Raw genomic sequence first — 19,337 nt, forward strand, 5'->3', positions numbered from 1 at the left:
AGGTACAAGCACTTAAACTAAAGCAAACAGTGGATGGATTGGTACCATCATAGAAACAATTTTAGAGAAACTGGAAACCAAAAGAAGTGAGAAATTAGAATGTATTTCCATAAAGTTAAAGTGTGGTAGGCCTTTCCTGCTTCTACTTCCATCTCCTCCACCTCTTCTACCTCTGCCACTTGAGAGGGCAAGACCAAACCCCACTTCTCCTCCTCAGCCTATTCAACATGAAGACAACAAGGATGAAAACCTTTATGATGGTCCACTTCCATTTCATGAACAGTAAATAATCATCATGTTGAACAGTTAATGTATTTGTTGTATATGTGTGTGTCTTTGGGTGGAAATATAACTGTATGGCAAGAACCATATGAGATGTTCTGTTGTCATCATCACACAAGTACTCATCATGTAGAACATGCAAGGCTTGCATGGAAGTAGACAGATAAGTGATATTTAATAGAAAATTAATAATGTGGGGACGCCTGGGTGGCTCAGCAGTTGAGCGCCTACCTTCCACACGGCATGATCCTGGAGTCTCAGGATCGAGTCCCACATTGGGCCCCCTGCATAGAGCCAGCTTCTCTCTCTTCCTAAGTCTCTGCCTCTCTCTGTGTCTCTCATGACAAATAAATAAAATCTTAAAAAAAAACAAAAACTAATAATGTGCTAGTTTTGTTACCATTTTATAACATTGCTTTCAAAGAGTTACATGACCATACAGTATGCTTCTCTCCTATAATTGAGAAACTGCATATCAATCTATCATTACAAGTGTTTTTAAAATCTGTGTTTCCAATACTGTATTATAAACATAACTGTAATACTGTATGCCATAAACATTTTACAATGATTAATTCATTAATGTATAGGCTAGGCTACCACAAAGCAATCATACTGCTGTTTCTTTGGTACCAATGCATGAATCATTATACTTGTAAATAAATATGTATTTCTTTTGCATAGAAATCTTCTCATTTTTAAAAAGATTTATTTTAGGGGATCCCTGGGTGGCGCAGCGGTTTGGCTCCTGCCTTTGGCCCAGGGCGCGATCCTGGAGACCCGGGATCAAATCCCACATTGGGCTCCCGGTGCATGGAGCCTGCTTCTCCCTCTGCCTGTGTCTCTGCCTCTCTCTCTCTCTCTGTGACTATCATAAATAAATAAAAAAAGAATTAAAAAAATAAAAAATAAAAAGATTTATTTTAGAGAGTGAGAGAGTGTGAGAGTGAACATACACACATAAGCGAGGGGGAGAGGGAGAGAGAGAAGACTCCCTGCTAAGGAGGCAGGTGCAGAGGCTTCATCTCAAAACCCTAAGATCAGGACCTGAGCTGAAATCAAGAGTCAGATGCTGACTGACTGAGCCACTCAGGCACCCCAATCTTTTTACTTTTGATGTCTAGTTTCAGTAATATGTATAAATATCTATAGTGTTTTTATAATATAAGACAATTTTTTTTTAGATTTTTATTTATTTGTTTATTCATAGAGACAGAGAGAAAGAGAGAGGCAGAGACACAGGCAGAGGGAGAAGCAGGCTCCACACAGGGAGACATGGAACTTAATCCCAGGTCTCCAGGATCACACCCTGGGCTGCAGGCAGCACTAAACCGCTGTGCCACCGGGGCTGTCCAATATACAATATTGATATAGGTACTAACAATTCATTTTGTGAACAATGTAGATGTATGGTATTGATTTAAAAAATGACAGTACTTAAGTGTATTTTCTCTTCCTTATAATTTTAATATTTTCTTTTCTCTATTTTAACAATATAGCATGTAATACATATAACATACAAAATATATATTGACTATCTTATCATCTGGTCAACAGTAAACTATTAGTAGTTAAGTTTAGGGGAGTCAAATTATGTATTTTGACAATGCCTGGAGTCAGCACCCCAACCCACAATGTTGTTCAAGGATCAACTGTATATGCTATATTATATGTCTGTATAAGCTGTATATGCTTCAAAAGACTCACTTTAGATCCAAAGACATAAACAGGTTGAAAGTGAAAAGATGGAAAAGAGAGGCACCTGGGTGGCTCAGTTGTTTGGGCGTCTTCCTTCAGCTCGGGTCATGATCTCAGGGCCTGGGATCAAGCCCCACATTGGTCCCCTTGCTCATCAAGGATCCTGCTTCTCCCTCTTTCCTGCCCCTGCTCTCCTGCTATCTCTCTCCCAAATAAAATCATGAAAAGAAAAGAAAAGAGAAAAGAGAAGAGAAGAGAAGAGAAGAGAAGAGAAGAGAAGAGAAGAGAAGAGAGAAGAGAGAAGAGAGAAGAGAGAAGAGAGAAAAGAGAAAAGAAAAAAGAAAAGAAAAGAAAAAAGAAAAGAAGGAAAAGATATTCCAGCAACGCCTGGGTGGCTCAGTATTCGAGCATCTGCCTTTGGCTCAGGGCATGATTCTGGGGTCCTGGATTGAGTCCCGCATCAGGCTCCCTGCAGGGAGCCTGCTTCTCCCTCTGCCTATGTCTCTGACTCTCTGCGTCTCTCATGAGTAAATAAATAAATCTTTAAAAAAAAAAAAAAAAAAAGGGGGCAGCCCAGGTGGCTCAGCGGTTTAGCACCACCTTCATAATTCCAGGGTCCTAGGATCGAGTCCAGCATCAGGGTCACTGCTCAGGGGGGTCTGCTTCTCCCTCTGCCCCTGCTCGTGTGCTCTCTATCACTCACTCACTTTCTCTCAAATAAATAAATAAAATCTTTAAAAAAATATTAATAAAAAATAAAAAAAGAATCCCATCTTCTCAAGTGAACCTGGGATAGTCTCCAGAATGGACCATTTGTTAAACCACAAACAGGTCTCCATAGATATAAAAAAAAAATAGATACCACATAAGTATCCTCTCTGACCAACAGAGATGAAGAAGCTGAAAGTCAATAATAGAAGGAAAACTAAAATTCACAAAATTTTTTTTTTTTTTTTTTTTTTTTTTTTTTTTTTTTAAATTCACAAAATTTTAAGTGCATATTACCCCTGACTTTCTAGTTCCTCTTCTAGGAATTCATTCTCTAGGAACTTATAGTGTGAGGTGACATGTTTACAAACGCGCACAGGGCAGCACTGTTTATTTATTTATTTTTAATTTTTATTTATTTATGATAGTCACAGAGAGAGAGAGAGAGAGGCAGAGACACAGGCAGAGGGAGAAGCAGGCTCCATGCACCGGGAGCCCGACGTGGGATTCGATCCCGGGTCTCCAGGATCGCGCCCTGGGCCAAAAAGGCAGGCACTAAACCGCTGCGCCACCCAGGGATCCCAAGGGTAGCACTGTTTATAACAGCAAAAGATTACAAAATCTAAATGTACATCAATAGAGTGTACTGCACTACTGAAATGCCACACAATTCTCTAAAAAATGAGGTAATTATGTTAACTGATCTAGGACCAGCAATTATATATTAAGTTTAAAAATATGTACAAAAAAACGTACAAAATACTATTTGTAATACCATACCATCTGTGCAAAAGAGAAAAGAATAAAGGCATACCTTGAAGATATTGCAGGTTTGGTTCCATACTACTGCAATAAAGTGAGTATTGCAGTAAAGCAAGTGAAATGAATTTTTTGGTTTCCTAGTACATATAAATGTTTACACTATATAGTAGTCTATTAAATATGCAATAGCATTCTGTCTAAAAATACAATGCACATACCTTAATAAAAAATACTTTACTGGCAAAAAATGCTATCATCTGAGCTTTTAGCAAATTGTAATCACTGATCACAGATCACTATAACAAATATAATAATAACGTAAAGTTTGAAATATTGTGAAAATGTAATACAGAGATACAAAGTAAGCAAACGCTGGTGGAAAATGGCACTGATAAACTTGCTCAACTCAGGGTAGCCACAAACCTTCTTTAGTCTATAAAATATGCAATTATCGAGACGCCTGGGTGGCTCAGGGTGTGATCCTGGAGTCCTGGGATCGAGTCCCATATCGGGCTCCCTGCGTGGAGCCTGCTTCTCCCTCTGCCTGTGTCTCTGCCTCTTGTGAATAAATAAATAAAATCTTTTATTTTTTAATAAAATCTTTTTTAAAAATGCAATTATCTGTAAAATGTAACAAAACAAAGTATGCCTGTATATATAACAAAGTTAGAGGACTCACACTTCCTGATTTTAAAACTTAATACAAAGTTTAAGTAATCAAGACAGTGTGGCAGTGGCATAACAATGAACATAAAGATCAATGGAACACGATTCAAAGTTCAAAATTAAACCCTCATTTAGGGTCAAGTGTTTTAGACAAGAATGCCAAAGATAATCGAATGAAGAAAGGACAGTCTTTTTAACAAATGGTACTGAGACAACATGTCCCTGTGGAAAAGAATGAAGTTGGATCCCTACAGCTCATGCTATTTATAAAAATTAACTCAAAATGGATCAAAGACCTAAGTGTAAAACTGTAAAATTCTTAAAAAAAAAAAAAAGAGGCATAAATCTTCATGACCTTGGATTAGGCAATGGTTTCTAAGATAAGACAGATACCAAAAGCAAAAGCAACAAAATGAAAAATAAATTGGATATCATCCAAATTTAAAACTTTTGTGCTTTAGGGGTGCCTGGGTGGCTAGTGGTTAAGCAATCTGCCTTTGGCTTGGGTCATGCTCCCAAGGTCCTGGGATCGAGCCCCATGTCGGCTCCCTGCTTAGCAGGAAGCCTGTTTCTCTCTCTGTTTTTCCCCCTTCTTTGTGCTCTCTCTTTTTCTCTCTCTCAAATAAAAATATTTTAAAATAATAAATAAATAAAATAAAACCTTTGTGCTTAAAAGGATACCATCAAGAAAGTGAAAAGGCAGCTCACAAAATGGAAAAAGAATGTGTACACATCATATACTTGATAAGGGATTTGTATCCAGAATACATAATTTTATATAATTTTATAATTCAACAACAACAACAAAAAAAACCCAATTTACAAGCAGGCAAAAGACAAGAGTAGACATTTCTCCAAAGATGACAAATGGTCAATGAGCACAGGAAAAATGCTCCCCATAAGGGAAATGCACACCAAAACCACAAAGATACCACTTCACATCTACTGGAATGGTTATGATAAAAAAAGATAAGTTGGTGAAGATGTGGACAAGTAAGAATGCTCATACACTGCTGGTAAGCAAAAGATTTGTCAAACCATCTATTAATAGTTCCCTCCCAAGTTTTTCTCAGGGGGCACATCCTGAGATGTGCCTGGCTCAGTTGGTAGAGCTTGTGACTACTGATCTCAAGGTTGGGAGTTCAAGCTCCACACTGGGCGTGGAGCTTACTTAAAAGTTTTCTTCGAGATGACTAGAGTTCTCACAGACATGTAGTTTAATTCAGCAAGCAAAGCAAATGATTATGGGTCTTGGGCTGTAATGATCTCAAAACTATTCTCAAACTTTGGGCAAAAACTGTTGAATTGCTGGCATGAAGCCATGGCCACTTTTGGTAAGCAGAACTGGCATTTCGGAGGACGACCTCAATGCCAGGTTAAAGCTTTAAATGCTGAAGCTCATGGGGACCTGGGTGGCTCAGTGACTGAGCATCTGCCTTTGACTCAGGGCATGATCCTGGGATCGAGTCCTACATCAGGCTCCCTGCAGGGCGCCTGCTTCTTCCTCTGCCTATGTCTCTGCCTCTCTCTGTGTCTCATGAATAAATAAATAAAATCTTTTAAAATAAACAAATAAATAAATACTGAAGCTTATCAGATCCTAGCAAAAAACACTGGTTGATATACACATAAGACAGGAGCCAAGAAAGTGGGAATCTATTAGGAAGTATAGAACAAGTCACCTACCATATCACTGAACTCTGAAATTAAATGGTACTAAAACATCAATTCCATACACAACTGTGGCAGGCAGTGAACCATTAAGTGGGACTGACAAGGGCCTGCCACCACAACTAACCAGATCCCACCAACACATGCTACCCACCAATCAGTAAAAGAACCCTCTGGTGAGTTCTAAAGACTGGCATATGAAACTACTGTGGGGTCGGTAGGGGGCAGGGAGGTGTGTTCAGTTGGTTGAGAGTCTGCCTTTGGCTCAGGTCCTGATCCCAGCGTGCTGGGATCAAGCCCTGCATTGGGCTCCCTGATCAGCAGAGAGCCTGCTTCTCCCTTTCCCTCTGTTGCTCCCGTTTGTGTGCTCGTGCTCTTTCTGTCAAACGGATAAATAAAATATTTTATAAAAAAGAAAAAAAGAAACTATTACAGGTACAGATCTGGATGAGTAGTAAATAGTCAAATGAGAATTTTGAAAATTGAAGTGAAAAATGGTTCCAAATGAACAGCAGTTGAACAGGGATCAGGTGGTTCTGGAGGTGGCGAGCATTATAATAAACTATAGGCTACACTCCTAGCCACGTCCTTCCACTGAACTTTGCAGTCACACTCCTTTAGAACCTAAAGACTGGTTTCCTGGAAGGTGACCAGTGGGTTTGGCAAAAAACACTCCATTGTAGGTCAGCACTCTATGGTTGGAACAATGATGGCAACTGATTGTTTTCGAGCCTCCTCTGCCTTTCATTCTTTATTAATAAAAGCATTCTTGGGAGGTGCCTGAGTGGCTCAGTTGACTCTTGAATTCAGTTCAGGTCATGATCTCAGGATCGTGAGATGGAGCTCTATGTTGGGCTTCATGCTCAGTGGAGAGTCTGCTTGCAATTCTCTCCTCTGCCCCTCCTCCCGTTCACATGTGTGCTCTCTTTCTGTCTAAAATAAATAAATCTTGCTTAAAAAAAGGAAAATAGGGCAGCCTGGGTGCTCAGCAGTTTAGCACCGCCTTTGGCCCGGGGTGTGATCCTGGAGTCCTGGCACTGAATCCCACATAAAGCTTCCTGCATGGAGCCTGCTTCTCCCTCTGCCTGTGTCTGTGCCTCTCTCTGTGTGTGTCTCTCATGAATAAGTAAATAAAACCTTTAAAAATAAATAAATAAATAAATAAATGAAAACATTCTTGGCAAGTGTTTCCACTCTGGTCCATCTTGCAAAGGTCCAAAAATGTTATAATTTTTCTAGCAGCAAAATTCTAATACCCAGGGCCATCCTTTTTAATCATAATCATGATTTCAGTTCCAAGAGCCAACAAAGCAGAACCAGGGGTCCGATTCTATAGTTTATCTGCAGTATGCAGTAGCTTGCTTCTGCACCAAACACTCTAATTTTTTCCAAGGTAAATGCTTTGGGCCCCATAGCACACTCAGCTAAAAACATCAAGGGGGCATCAACAGGCAAAGGTTGGTTTGAGCACCTACCAAATAAGATCCACTTAGAAGTTTTTAAACAGTAGCAACTTTAATATGCACTGTGGGAACTGGAGTTTGTGGCTGCTGGTGGCACCTTTGTCCCTTGCAAAATTTCCAATAAAAGATTTTAAGTGTATTGATCCCAATTACAGGGCCCCTCAAGAGTCCTCAGATTTGGAATGGGGAATTTACATGCCTGATGCCATTCCTAGATGTGGCATCTGTTTCTCAGGCTCCCTCTCCAGAACCATATCCTGATTCCCCTTTCTTGGCACCTGCTTGCCTACCATCACACCACACTTAAAAGCTGATTAAAAATGGATCAGACATAAATGTAGAAGCTAAAACTATAAATCTTCTAAAAAACATGGGAGAAAATCTTTTCAGCTTGGTGTTAGCAAAGATTTCTATAAAGGATGCAGAAAGCATTAATCATAAAAGAAAAGATTAAAATTAAAACTTGTACTTCAAAAGACACTATTTAAAAATGAATAGGCAAACTATGGAACAGAAGTAAATATTTGTAACACAGCTGACAAATGCTTACTATTATTAGTCATAAGGAAAACAAATTAAAACCACAATGAGATCCTAATACCCACCCATTAGAACTACTAAAATTAAAATGCCTTACAAAAGCAAATACACAAGGATTTTCAGCAATCAGAACTCTTATATACTGCTGGAAAGAATGCAAGATGGTACAACCACTTTAGAAACTGGCCTGACAAACACTACCCTACGACTTAGCAATTTCGCTTCTAAGTTTTTACCCAAGATAAATGAAAACTTGTACAAAAATGTTCACAACAGCTTTATTCCTAATAGCTTAAAAAATGGAATGAATTGGGGACGCCTGAGTGGCTCAGTGGTAGAGCGTCTGGCTTTGGCTCAGGGCGTAATCCCAGGGTTCCGGGATTAAGTCCCACATCAGGGGGAATCCCTGGGTGGCTCAGAGGTTTAGTGCCTGCCTTCTGCCCAGGCAGGGTGTGATCCTGGAGACCCGGGATCGTGTCCCATGTTGGGCTCCCTGCATGGAGCCTGCTTCTCCCTCTGCCTGTGTCTGTGCCTCTCTGTGTGTCTCTCATGAATAAATAAAAATCTTAAAAAAAAAAAAAAAAGTCCCATATCAGGCTCCCCATAGGGAGTCTGCTTCTCCTGCCTATGTCTCTGCCTCTCTCTCTGTGTCATGAATAAAGAAATAAAATCTTAAAAAAAAATTTTTTTTTAAGGTCTTAAAAGTGGTACCCATGGGACGCCGGGGTGGTTCAGCAGTTGAGTGCCTGCTTTCAGCCCAGGATCCTGGAGTTACAGGATCAAGTCCCACATCGGGCTCCCTGCATGGAGCCTGCTTCTCTCTGCCTGTGTCTTTGCCTGTCTATGTCTCTTATGAATGAATGGATGGATGGATGGATGGATGGATGGATGAATGAATGAATGAATAAATAAAATCATAAAAAAAAAAGAGTGGCACCCTAATCCAACAGGTTTGGTGTTAGAGGAAGAGATACTACAAATGCATGATGTACAGAGGAAAGTTTGTGCGAGGGCATTGCAAGAGGGCAGCTTTCTACAATCCAAGGAGAAAGGCCTCACAAAAACCCAACCCTGCTGACACCTTGATCTTGGACTTTAGCCTCCAGAGTGAGAGAAAATACATTTGTTATTTAAGCTACCTCATCTGTGGTAGTGTGTGACAGTAGCCATAAGAGGATAATACAAGTTCCAATTTCTCCACACCATCACTAACACTTGTTATTTTCGGTTTTGGAAGCATGTTGTTATTGCTTTAATAGTCATCATCCTAATGGGTGTGAAGTGACATCTCACTGTCTTTTTGATTTGCATTTCCATAATCATTCACAATGTTGAGTATTTTTCCATGGGCTTATTGGCCATCTATATAACCTTCTTTAGAGAAATGTCTATTCAAGTCCTTTGCCCATTTTTGAATCAGGTTGTATTTTTGTTGTTGTTGAGTTCAGAAGTTTTCTATATATTCTGGATATTAATTCCTTATCAGATAATACTTAAAAATATTTTCTCCCATCCTGTGGGGTATCTTTTTACTCTGTTGACAGTGTTCTTTTTTTTTTTAAATACTTTATTTTTTTTTTAAGATTTATTTTATTTATGAGAGAGAGAGAGAGAGAGAGAGAGAGACAGGAGGAGGGAGAAGCAGGCTCCATGCCGGGAGCCCGACACAGGCCTCGATCCCGGGACTCCAGGATCACGCCCTGGGCCAAAGGCAGGCACCAAACCGCTGAGCCACCCAGGGATCCCCTGTTGACAGTGTTCTTTGGTGAAGAAAAGTTTTTCATTTTGATGAAGTCCAATTTATCTATTTTTTTCTTTTGCTGACTATGCCTTTAGTGTCGTGCCCAGATCATTTCCAAATCCAATGCATGATGCTTTCCCTGGTTTCTTCTAAGAGTTTTATGGGTGGCTCAGAGGTTATATATATATATATATATATATATATATATATATATACACACACACACACACACACATAGACACATACACACACTCTCTCTGGAATGTTTTTGTGTATACCTAGGTTAAAGATCGTAGTCTGAAGAACCTACCTTTTTATATTGCACCCTTGATAAATTATTTAACTTCTATATGCCTCAAAGCTCACCTATACTATAGGAATAATGGTACCTAACTCATACGATTACTATCAGGAGTAAACCAGATCATGCATAAGAAGCAATCATATTCATAGCCTCATTGTTTATAATAGCCCCAAACTGGAAACAGTCCAAATGTCTATCAATAGATGAATGGATGAACCAAAGAGAGACACCATAAAAAAGAATTCAACAACATGGATGAACCTCAAAAAACATTACAAGTGAAAGAAGCCAGACACAGAAGATTGAGAATTATATAGTTCCAATTATATGAAATTTCTAGAAAACATAAAATTACAAAGACAGGAAGCAAATCAGTAGATACTAGGACTTGCAGTTGGAGAAGTGGGAATAAACAACAAACAGGAACTAAGGAATGTTCTGAGGTGTTGGAAATATTCTAAATCTGAAGAGTAGTGATAATTACACCAAGTTGAGCCCTTACAATGGAGGAATTTTTCAATATGGAAACTATGCCTCCAAAAAAAGTTTTAAAGAATTTTAAAACAAGGTAATAAATATTATTACTACTGCTACCATGCTCAGGTTTTTAGAATCATAATAACATTAAGCTGGAAAGGATCTTCCTTAGTAGGTCTCATCCAACTCTCCAAAATGAAAAGTGATAAAGACAAGTACAACTGAGTGCTGAGTCTGCCCCAGTTAAGGACTTTACATGGGTTTTCTCATTTAATCATCACAAGTCCTCTGTAGGATAAACTCAAGTTACTATTCCCACTTTAGAGACCATGCAACTGAAGCTCAAATAGGTTAAGACTTGCCCCAAAATAGTATGAGGAAAAGCTAATATGCAAACTCAAGACCATCTGGTTCTAAAGCCAATGCTCAGAAAAAAAAAAAAAAAAAAAAAAAAAAAATCCTGAAATTCATATAGAATTTCAAAAGCTGGGCAGCCCGGGTGGCTCAGCGGTTTAGCACCACCTTCAGCGCTAAACTGGGGAGTGATCCTAGAGACCTGGGATCGAGTCCCACATCAGGCTCCCTGCATGGAGCCTGCTTCTCCCTCTGCCTGTCTCTGCCTCTCTCTGGCTGTCTCTCTCTCTCTCTCTCTGTGTCTCTCATCAATAAATAAATAAAATCTTTAAAAAAAATTTTTTCAAAAGACTCTGAAGAGCCAAAACAGTCTTGAAAAAGAATTAGAGAGCAGCCCAGGTGGCTCAGCAGTTTAGCACAGCCTTCGACCCAGGGTGTGATCCTGGAGACCCGGGATCAAGTCCCACATGGAGCCTGCTTCTCCCTCTGCCTCTGCTTCTGCCCCTCCGCCCCCCATCTCTCATGAATAAATAAATAAAACCTTAAAAAAAAAATTAGAGGACTTACACTTCCTGATTTCAAAACTTACTACAAAGCTACAGTTATCAAAACAGTGTGGTATTGGTATAAGGACAAACATACAGATCAGTGAAATAGAGAACCCAGAAATAAATTCTTACATATATGGTCAGGATTTTTTTATTTTTTTATTTTTTTTGGTCAGGATATTTTCAACAAGGCTGCCAAGACTATCAAGAAGAAAAGACAGGGATCCCTGGGTGGCGCAGGGGTTTGTTGCCTGCCTTTGGCCCAGGGCGCGATCCTGGAGACCCGGGATCGAATCCCATGTCGGGCTCCCGGTGCATGGAGCCTGCTTTTCCCTCTGCCTGTGTTTCTGCCTCTCTCTCTTTCTCTCTCTGTGACTATCATAAATAAATAAACATTTAAAAAAAAAAAAAAAGAAGAAAAGACAGTATTTTCAACAGATGCTCACAGGAAAACTTGGATATCCAAATGCAAAAGAATGAAGTGGGACCTTTTCCTAGCACCACATATAACATTATCTCAAAATGGATCATAGACCTAAATGTAAGAGCTAGAACTATAAAACCCTTACAATAAAAAGAGAAAAGCTTCATACATTGGATTTGGCAACGATCTCTTGGCTATGACACCAAAGGCACAGTCAACAAAAGAAAAACAGACAAAATTGGACTTCATCAAAATGAAAAACTTCTGCATCAAAGAACACTATCAATAGAGTAAAAGGACACCACAGAGATTGGGAGAAAATATTTGCAAATCACATATCCAATAAAAGATTAATATCCAGAAAATGCATATGTCTATGTTCATAGCAGCATGATTTTTTTTTAAGATTTTATTTATTTATTCATGAGAGACACAGAGAGAAAGAGAGGCAGAGACACAGGCAGAGGGAGAAGCAGGCTTCATGAGGGGAGCCTGATGTGGGACTCGATCCCGACACTCCAGGATCACGCCCTGGGCCAAAGGCAGGCGCTAAACCCCTGAGCCACCCAGGGATCCCCATAGCAGCATGATTTACAATAGCCAAAAGATGGAAACGATGGTTATCTACCAACAAATGAACAGATAAAATGTGGCCTAAAAAAAAAAGTGGCCTATTCACACCAACGAAATATTTACTCAATCATAAAGGAGAATGTCAATTACATCTCCACTTAAATTTTTTTTTTATTTTTTTTAAAATGGGGGGAGGGGCACCTGGATGGCTCAGTTGGATAAGCATCGGCCTTTCAGCTCAGGTCATGATCTGAGGGTCCTGGGATCAAGCCCCACTTCAGCTCCCTGCTTAGCAGAGAGTCTGCTTCTCCCTCTCCTTGCCATTCCCCCTTCTTGTGCTCTCTCTCCCTCTCTGTCAAATATATAAAATATTTTAAAAGATTTTATTTAATTTAAAAATAAATAAGGAATGAAGTCTGGGGTGCCGGGCTGGCTTAGTCAGAAGAGTGAGCAACTCTTGGGGTTGTAAGTTTGGGCCCCATGTTGGATGTAGAGATAAATAAATAAATAAACTTTTAAAAAAAGGAATGAAGTTTGCATACATGCTATGATGTGAATAGACCATGAAAACATCATGGTAAGTAAAATATGTCAGACATGAAAGGATAAATATTGTATGATTTCACTTGCATGGGATACCTAAAACAGAGAAATTCACATTGACAGACTATAAATTAGGGGCCACCAGGGGCTGAAGGAAGGGAACAATGAGTTATTTGCTAATGGATAAGAGTTTGTTTGGGATGACAAAAAAGTTTTGGAAATAGTGGGGATGGTTGCACTACACTATGTATGTAATTAATGCACTGAATTTTACACTTAAAAATGGCTTAGGGGTGTCTGGCTGGCTCAATCAGAAGGTTGTGTGGCTCTTGATTTCCAGGTAATAAGTTTGAGCCCATGCTGGGTGCAGAGATTCCTTAAATAAATAAACTTTAAAAAAAAAAATCAAAAGAAGTGGTTTAAATAGCAAATTTTGTTACATTTTTGTAACAAAATATATTTACCACACCTTTGGAAAGAAATTAGCAATGTAATATATAAAAAGTATTGAATTACACACTCTAAATGGTTAATTGTATGGCACATGAATTACAAACTACATCTCAATAAAGGGAAAAGACAACAGAGGTGGTTAACATTTAGTGGACACTTTCTACACACCACTGTTCTTTTTTTAAAAAAAAGATTTATTTATTTATTCATGATGGACACAGAGAGAGAGAGAGAGAGGCAGAGACCCAGGCAGAGGGAGAAGCAGGCTCCATGCTGGGAGCCCAAAGCGAGACTTGATCCCGGGACCTCAGGGTCGCGCCCTGGGCCAAAGGCAGGCGCTAAACCGCTGAGCCACCCAGGGATCCCCTCCAAGCACTGTTCTAAAAGCATTACATAAAACCTCACAAGAACCTCATTTCACATATAAGGAAACTAAGGGTAATTTATCCAATGTAATTGAATTAGTGGAGGAGTCAAGGATTCAAAACCTATCAGATTCTAGAGCTCCACCAGTTACCTACTCTGCTATTCTGAGTCCCACAGCATTGACAGGAGGGTTATAAAAGGCATTCAACAGATGCCCCATTAACTAAGTAAATGAGATGAAGAAGGTACTGTGGGAGTATGGCAGAAAAATTAATTCTAAGCACTTGGTATATGGCTAAAAAAAGACCATCCAGGAATGAGTTATGATCTTTAAAATTTCATAACTTTCTAATAGTTTTAATTTTATTACAACCCTGAATCTGATTTTTAACAGTAGTTTATACATTTAAACTTTGGCAGAAGAGTATAACCTTGCTCAAGTATTTGCAATAAGAGAGCTCATTTAGTAACATGCACTCACCGCCCCAACCCAAGCTTTGACAAGTCTCCTCTGAAAGGCTACAACAACCTAGGATCCTAAAGGCAGCAAAAACCCCAGTCTGGTAACAGAATTCTATAAAGAAGGGTGCTGCAGGAACACCTGAGTGGCTCAGTGGTTGAGCATCTGCCTTTGGCTCAGGGAGTGATCTCGGAGTCTTGGGATCGAGTCCCACATCAGGCTTCCTGCATGGGCCTGCTTCTCCCTCTATGTCTCTGCCTCTCTGTGTTTCTCACGAATAAATAATAAAAATCAGGAAGAAGAAGAAGAAAGAAGAAAGAAGGAAGAAGAAGGAAGCGACTGAAGATGTCCAGAAAAGAGACCTAGTACCTATCCTATAGGTTAAGTACCCAATTAGGTGCTAATTAATGAGACAAGGTTCAGGTCCAACTTGTCTGTGTTTCACCAAAATAGTAACAGGCCATTAGTTAAGCAATGTGCTTTACACGTTGCTAGTTTCACTGTTACCCATCAGTTTTTTTTTGTTTTGTTTTTTAATAAAGATTTTATTTATTTATTAATGAGAGAGAGAGAGAGGCAGAGACACAGGCAGAGAGAGAAGCAGGCTCCATGCAGGGAGCCCGACGTGGGACTCGATCCCAGGTCTTCAGGATCACGCCCTGGGCCGAAGGCAGGCGCCAAACTGCTGAGCCACCCAGGCATCCCCCACCCATCAGTTCTTGATACCTCTGCCTATAGTCCTCACAAGTTTGCTGATGTTGACATTATAAACTATTCACACTGGTGGCATTACTCAACAGAAAGTCGAAAACAAACCTAGGGCACAATCCAGAGTTCAGAAAATGAACCAAATGACCAGGCTCATCAGAGTCTACTGAACTGGGCAGCCCGGGTGGCTCAGCGGTTTAGGGCCGCCCTCAGCCCAGGGCGCGATCCTGGAGACCCGGGATCGAGTCCATGTCGTGCTCCCTGCATGGAGCCTCCTTCTCCCTCTGCCTGTGTCTCTGCCTCTCTCTCTCTCTCTCTTTCATGAATGAATGAATGAATGAATGAATAAATAAATAAATAAATAAATATCTACTGAACTCCTTCAATTAGATCCAGCAACTCTGACCTTCACCTGCAAAGCTGGAATATGCAAAAAATACCATTACCCTTAAAAGTGTATGTACCTTACAAAACATAGTCCTTTAAAAAAAAAAGCACTCCTAGAGTTGAATCAATACTAAAGTTAGGAGGAAAACACAGATTTACAATGCTAAAAGGAATCTGAAGAGAAAATACAAAAAAAAAAAAAAAAAAATTCCCTCCTCCCACATTCTCCCAACGGGCGCAGAACCCACCAGACCACTCCCCTGCCTCCAGGTTCTACAGCCCCGCGTGCCGGGCTCCGAGCTCGCACACCCGGTGGCACGGCCGAGCCCATTCGTGCCTAGCCAGGTCTAAGGACGAAACTACGTGCCAGGCACACGAAGGCCTCTTTCTCAAGCAATGCCTCAGAACTGGATCAGATTCCTGCAAAAGCAGGAAAAAAGGAAGAAGAAAGGACCCGCCTGCGGCTCCACAGACCAGAAGCACCAAACCGTAACCACGCGCCAGGCCCCTACCCGCAGCCGACAGCCCCGAGGCTGCACCGGTAATTCTACCGCCGCGCCGGGCCCCGCCCCGGGCCCGCGACCGTTCCGGGGCGTTCCTCCCGAGGGCGGCGCCTCCCTCACCACACCGCCACTTGGCTCTCTTCTTCCCGAGCGAGGCCGCGGCCGCCCCGCGACACCGAAGCCGCAGCTGCCAGGCCTCGCGGACCCGCGACTTCAGTAGCGGCCTGGCAGGCCGCCTCCCTCCCCGCAGGCCCCGGCACGCCCTCTCCACTGCCCTAGGCCCTTACCGAGGCAGCGCGGCCTCCACGGCCCGCTCCTCCTAATCCTCAGCCGCCGCCACCGACCCAGCGTCGCGGAGACCGGAACTTCCTCCGCGCCGGGCCGCTGCCTCCACAAAGGCGCCGCGCCGCCGCCTTCAGCGCTCTGCCCGCCGGGAGATAGAGTACAGCGGCAGGTCGCTCCGACTCCACTCCCGCCGTGCCCCGCGCGTGGGGGGGCGGGGCTGTGTACGGGAGCCAGGCGTGAGGGCACGCTGCACGCCGGCGTCCAATGAGAGGACGTGCCTCCCCACGTTCGCGGGGCCTGCTGGGGGTTGTGGTTTAGACCCTGGCTTGTCTTCCGGTGCTCTCCTTAGAGTTGAGCTGGAAGTGAGGTCGGCCTTTGGATTGGCCTGCCCTAGGTTTGCTCCCCACCGGGAGCACGGATCAGGCTTTGGTCTGCCTAGTTTGAGGCCACCTTCTTTCCTGTCTTTGTAAAGGCAGGGTGAGACTTCTCCCGCCTAAGTCTTCCAAGGAAGGAAGGCCCACACAAGCGCCTGATCCTGACCCCCTCTGTCCAGCTTAACCCTTTGGCCCACGACCCGAGGATAGGTGCAAGAGAAGCATTTGAATTAGAGAAGCAGTAATCAGAGGCTCCTCCCCCTTTCCTTCTGATGGGTTTCCAAGTTAGGCAATCCCCCCGCTAAAGAATATCAAGTAAAGGGATCCCTGGGTGGCGCAGCGGTTTGGCGCCTGCCTTTGGCCCAGGGCGCGACCTGGAGACCCAGGATCGAATCCCACATCGGGCTCCCGGTGCATGGAGCCTGCTTCTCCCTCTGCCTGTGTCTCTGCCTCTCTCTCTCTCTGATGACTATCATAAAATAAATAAAATTAAAAAAAAAAAAAAAAAAGAATATCAAGCAAATACCACCTATGTTAAAGGTTCAGTACTGCCAATGAGGGAAAATCCACCCAGCTTCAGCTTCCACAGGGCCTTGCTGGATCTCAGGAAATAAATCTGGCCAAGAGCGACTTGTGGGAGGTCTCAGAACTGGAAGGTTATCTGCAAATCTCCCAATCTAGCAGAAACGCTTTCAGTTTGCAGCTCATTTCCAGAATCTCCTTACAGCTAATCTTCAAATGGCAAGCTGCAAGCTTCCAGGTGGGTTATCTACACTGTTGATATGCTTGCTGGTTCCGGCCACCTGGTGTCTGTTATGGGTGGACCCTTACAAAAGGTAACCTGATTTTGTAGCCTGAATTCAACATCATGGGATCAAAGGAATCTGCCACAAGAAAAGCCTGTAAAGCATCCTAAAATAAAGCAATGCTTATCTATAGAGAAGAGGTTGTTGGGTTAAGTAGTCTTTAAAATTCCTACTTTTCAGGCATCTTGTCCAGAAGCCTTTCCTTCATTCGGAAACTGTGAGGGGCCTGTGTGTGCCAGGCACTGTATCAGGTGCTGGGGATATAGGAACAAACAAAGCTGATAAAATTTGCTGCTCTACTGGAGATGGGGGTGGGGTAGTTACTGGAGATGGACAAGGAACTAAACAAGATATACAATCTCTACTGAAATGAGTTTGGTTTCTGTAAGGAGGGACATGGGAAGTCATTGGAGGGCTCCAAATAGAATAATATCATAACTTGATATCCATGTTAATAGGATCCCTCTGGCTGCTGTGTGGAAATAGGCCAAAGGTAGGAAGGGCAGAAGCAGTGCAGCCATTTAAGAGTCTGTTGTAATAATACAACCACAGAAGGATTATACCTGTACCCGTCTGGCAACAGAAGACATGAACTGGGATAAGGACAGAAAGGGAAGAATATGGGCAAGCAGTTTTGGTAGGAAGAGCAAGAGCTGTTTGGGGTAGATTGAATTTTTTGATGCCTAGTATTAAAATGAGACATGGAATTGGTCATTGGATACATCAGCCTGGAATTCAGGATAATAGGTCAGTGTTAGAGATGCAAATCTGGGAGGTATCAGCGTATTGCTGATGCCAGTATCTGAAGCCACAGGCTTTTATGAGATGACCAAGGGAATGAGGGAGGGAGTGTAGGCAGGAGAGCAGAGTTCCAGCCCTGAGCACACTAGCACTAAGAAATTACAGGGAAGAGGAGGAACAGCTACACAGAACTAACTGTGGCTACTTTGACTTTGTTTCCCAAACTGGACAATTCATTGTTGGTGGTGGATCTCTCTCCCTTATCAGATAGTACTTTGTCCTCTAAAGAGGTAAACCTTATTAAGACACCAATTATTCTTACTGTACACCAAACTCCTTGAGTAATAATCGCTACTCTCTATCAAACTATATGGCTGGCATTGTGCTGCCACTTCATTATCTTTCTTTTGTTTTTTCATTATCTTTCATTTAAATTTTCATAATAATCATATGAGGAAATCCCTTTTATAGTTAAGGAACCCAAACACCAGAAAAATTAAGTAATTGCCACAGCTGGTTGGGTGTGGGAAGTAGGCATGGAGATTCCAACCCAGGTCAGTCCTGTCCTCCAAGATTTATGCCTCTTGACTACTTTCCCCTTTTCCTTAAGGTGATTATTGATGGTTTTCAGAGGAAGCATCCAGAATTTTCTCTTTTTTTTCATTTTTAAAAAATATTTTATTTATTTATTTATTTATGAGAGAAAGAGACAGAGACATAGGCAGAGAGAGAAGAAGGCTCCCTGCAGGGAGCCTTTGTGGGACTCCATTCCAGGACTCTACCTGAGCCAAAGGCAGACACTCAACCTCTGAGCCAGTCAGGCACTCCAGAATTTTATTTTTTTAGCGTACAAGGGCTCATAGTACTTGAAGTTCATTTTTACTACATGAGAGCAGGAAATCTGAGCTATTTAGAAGAGCTGATCCAAACAGCACCTTCACCTGGAACAGGGTGTACAAGATCTAGTCAGTGAGATGTGTCTGCTTTCAGCCCCTAAATCCTCACAGAGGAGGACCCAGAAAAGAGAAAGACCATGTCCTGTCTGTTGTTCCTTGTTGCCTTGGTCTCATTCGGGGCCATGGCTCTCCAGTATCAAAAGTAGGATTTGATCAAATGTTAAAATAAGAGACAGGAAAAAAAGAAAGAGAGACAGGAACCAGGAGAGATACAGAGGATACAAAACCATGGATAAAATTTTCCAGCAAAGCTGAAAACCCAGCTGCCTTCCCAGGAGTTGTGAAGTAATAAAGGCAGAAAGGAAAACTTCAGATTTTCCAGGGAAAGATTGAGTGTTCCTATTTTTAGCTCAAAATACTTCGTGCTAGATGTCTTGTATTTGTAGGCAAGGGAAACAGCTAAAGGTGCTGAAAGGGACACGAGAGGATTTCCCCCTAGTCACACCCTTAACATAGCAAGAGGGCTGGGAACAGATCCCAGCCTCAGGGCACAATCAGGCATTTTCATGTTCACCATGACTTCCTCACAGTCCCTTGGGTTCTG

The 19,337-nt window shown here is 41.9% G+C and overlaps 1 protein-coding gene across 3 annotated transcripts in view; it reads right to left on the reverse strand.

Moving 5' to 3' along the window:
• The window catches only part of RBM6 (RNA binding motif protein 6), a 124,802-nt gene extending 108,679 nt beyond the window's left edge, over positions 1 to 16,123 (reverse strand). Inside the window, exon 1 of one of the 3 annotated variants that reach the window (XM_025455915.3) lies at positions 15,919 to 16,123. The gene's annotated coding sequence lies outside the window, so the exon portion shown is untranslated. The remainder of the gene's footprint in view (positions 1 to 15,918) is intronic. The other 2 variants (XM_025455914.3, XM_035703170.2) reach the window with 2 other exon arrangements.
• Between the last annotated feature and the right edge of the window lie 3,214 nt (positions 16,124 to 19,337).

The sequence above is a fragment of the Canis lupus genome, chromosome 20, assembly GCF_003254725.2.
Source record: "Canis lupus dingo isolate Sandy chromosome 20, ASM325472v2, whole genome shotgun sequence".
Lineage (NCBI taxonomy): Eukaryota > Metazoa > Chordata > Mammalia > Carnivora > Canidae > Canis > Canis lupus.